Consider the following 3,644-nt stretch of genomic DNA (forward strand, 5'->3'; position numbering starts at 1 on the left):
TCAGATGCTTTTCTCTTATTTTATTTAACCATCATAGCTCTCTGAAGCCCTAGCAGCCTGATTTAGGGACAAGGAAGTATCACTCAGAAACTCTAAGTCACTTGCCCACATAGTTAGCAAATGATGGAGCACCGAACCAAACTTGGGGAGGCGGGCAGCTGGCTGGAAGCTGCCCCTCTGAGAGAAACATACACTTACAGTGAGAACACGCAGGACACAACACAAGTCTACCTGAATCAAACACCTCAGTGGAGCAGCCAGGTAAATCCTGCTCCTTACCTAAGAGGACTAGCTCCTTACCTCAGTGACTAGCATCTGTCTCTGGGCAGACACTAGTCACTTAGCAATGACATCCACCAGTGCCCATGGTCCTCCTTCCCTCATGACTGGAGATGAGGAGACAAAGGAGGGAGAAGGGAAGCAATGTGTTCTTTGGGACCAGCGTCGTGGGGCTGAGGGCCTCAGCAATGGGGGCATCTGAAGAATAGCTCTTCTTGCTTGCCCTGTTCAATGTCAGGCTTTGCCTTCTGAGGGTTCACTGTTCACCCAGAATGCCACATTTTCACACACAGAGTTTTAATAATTTTGAAAGTGCTGGGGGGGTAAGACATGATTTGAGATGGCCCACGCATGTGGCCACATTCAGATAGTTCTCACCTGCTAGAGCATCTCAGAAAGCCTAGTGATGTGGCCCAGGCTGTAGCGCTCACTTGGGCACGTGCATCTGACCAGTAACAGATCAGGGGACAAAAGACAAGTTGGTGGGGCCATGTCACTGGAACTTCTGCCCTTCCGGCCTGAGAGGCTCTGGCTCTGAAGGCTGTTGGAAGCTGCATGGGGCTGAGTCAATAGTTCATTATCATCTAAGACCAAAAAAAGAAAATATTTTTAAAATACCTCTTACAAGTTCAATGGAAAGGAGCTCAGATGGAAGAAGGCAGTGAAGAGCATAGAGCACGATGGTGCTGGCAGAGCCAAGTCCAATGCAGCCTGGGGCTCTGTCTCCACCTGAGTCGGGCCCTGACCTTTCAGCTGCCTGCTGCCTTTCTGAAGGCTAATTACTGCCCAGGGACCAATAGGTCCCCCTGGGTCACGCACAGAGGCCCACACACAGCCCTGGCGACCCCTCTTTCCACACACGGCGTGAGGTGGGAGACAAATGCACAACAGGAAAAGGATGTCCGGCCCCAAACACAGCACCTGACTCAGAGCCAGCCCGACGTTCCCTACACCCACCCTCACCGTGTTCTCACACTCAGTGTCCTCTTTGTCCCTGCGTGAAAAAGGGCGGTTGTCTTACTTGGTGTCCAGGGTGCCAGCATGTTTACTCTTCTCCATAGAGAATATTTCTGGGCCTGCCCTCTTTTTCTTACAAAGTATCTGGGACAAAGCTCCCCTTAGAGATCAAGGCAGGATTGTGGGTCCTGCTCTAGGGAGGAAGACGGATCTTCTTCCCCCAGGATAAACAGCTTTACCCTCAGCTTTTATGAATTCCTTCCTTATTCTTACTTATCTTAGAAGCTATTTTTAATGGACCTGATGTCTCATGATCTATTGACAAAAGCACCACTGAAACTGTCCTGTGCGCCTGTAACTCACTGTTAACTGGCTGGTAGGTCAAAGTCTTGGCAGAGACTAGATTCAAACTCAATTCATGACTTTGATTCTAGGGCTCTTTCCTTTATACAATTCTGTTTCTCCCACAAAGGAGATAGGAGAGAATGGGGGCATGGGGAGGGGAAGGGAGATGGCGATTATCAACCCTTCTCTGGGTGCAAGCCACAGAGACTGGTTCTAGCTACTTTTGGTGGGAAAGGTTTTTATTGGAGGGCCAACAGATGGCTCAGAATCCAGTGGGATGTAGGAGAGCCACGGTTCCGAAAGGACAAGAACCAGAGTGATCTAGTGTCTGAGCCTCCTTGGGGCCCTGCCCCTAGAATAGATTTGCTTTCCTTGCTTCTCTTTCACTCTGCAATTGTCAAAGTTCCAGGAAAGAGCCTGATTGGTTGCCCTGGGACCTCGTGTGTACCTGTAAGCCAGGGAGACAAGCCCAGAGATGGCACACTTGGGGAAGAGACATCTAACTCAAGATGCTATTAGCAAATGAAGAAGAAATGGATGCAGAGTGCCCAAACAGCAGATGACTACTGTACTAGAACATTCTAGGTATTGGGAACTAAGATTCTGGCCACCCCAAACCGAGTTAGGGCTGGGTCAGGGCCCTGCAGTTTGAGTCTTACTCATGCTATTGGGATGGCCACAATCTCCTGCTCTCTAGCAGAGATGGGCTGGGCTCTCACATCCTCCAAATCTGGCTACTGGGAAGGAGCATATCTCCTTCTCTGCAAAAAAACTTACAAGATTCAATTGTAAGGTTGAAGACCAATCAATAACTTATAACTGGCTGTGTAGACCACATATTAGAGTGGTCTTTACAGTCAAGCAACTTGAGCTGGGAGTCTTAGTGCCATTCACCAGTTATGAGGTGCTGAGAAAAGATCCACCTATTCTCTGTGCCTCAGTTTGTTCTGCTTTAAAATGGGGGTAAAATAAAGTGTACTCTGTCTCCACTGTTGTTCCATCAAATGAACCAAAAATTGTCAGAAGTTTGTAAACTGTGAGCTATATACAGCTATGAGGAGGCATTGTTATAATTTTCATTATTATCAAGTGAGGCCAGGCTGCTTGGGGTAAGTGGCTGATGCCCAGAACAGCAGCTACAAACCACAGTACGGGAGTGGAGGCTTGAGGAGGCAGATGAGAGTCTGGAGGATGCAGTCATGTGGCCTTTCAAGTTGCTCCCAGCTTCAAGCATTGCCAAGAGCTGAGGCTCCCCGCTACATTCTGACACACACCCCAAGGCCAAATGGCCTCCAGGTGGGGTGGTAACTTCCACCAGCATTTTTACAGCTCTGGTTTAAGCTCCGTCTCCTTTCCTGAGAACCCAAATGCTAACCTCTTCCTGGTAATCAGGCTCCTGAGGCTGAGCATCAACAAAGGTGGGGTCCCTCCAAACTTCCCGTCTTTGCCTTCTCGGGTTGGCATCGCACAAGGATGGCACCGGATGAAACGCTCCCTCTTCTGTCGCCTGCCTGTGTCTTGTTGGCTGTCCTTCCTGCAGCTGCGCTCCAAGATGGGCATTTCAGTCGCCGCTGCCGCTGCTAATAGCCCCACCTCCCCTGCCCCCGGAGGACACGAATTCCTCTCCTCGCTCACATGCCCTCTTGAAGCCATCTGCGTGCACTCCAGGGCGTGCGCCACCTGACATCTTGATGTTCACAACCATCCAAATCCTCCGGAACCTCACTGTTTACGCTGTTTACACCCCCGGAGCTTGAAACAGAAATCCCTCTCTTCTCTTTATTCTAAGTGTTACCTACAGATGCCAGGGAGCATGGGCTTGCCCAGTATGGGCCTAGCCTTACGGTAGCCCTTTGCTAATTTCTCACTGTCTTCCTCATCCTTGTCCCTTAGTGGTTATTCCGGACCTTCTCTTCTTAAAACGCTATTCCCACTCATCTGTGTATTGCTTATTTATTTCCTGGAGGCATTCTGAGGTCACAGACTGATTTTGCTCTGCGCTGCCAGCACCCAGCACAGTGTGTGCTCGGCCCCAAGTGCTCAGCACATGCTGGAGGGTGAAT

This window comes from Canis lupus, chromosome 28 (assembly GCF_003254725.2).
Source record: "Canis lupus dingo isolate Sandy chromosome 28, ASM325472v2, whole genome shotgun sequence".
Lineage (NCBI taxonomy): Eukaryota > Metazoa > Chordata > Mammalia > Carnivora > Canidae > Canis > Canis lupus.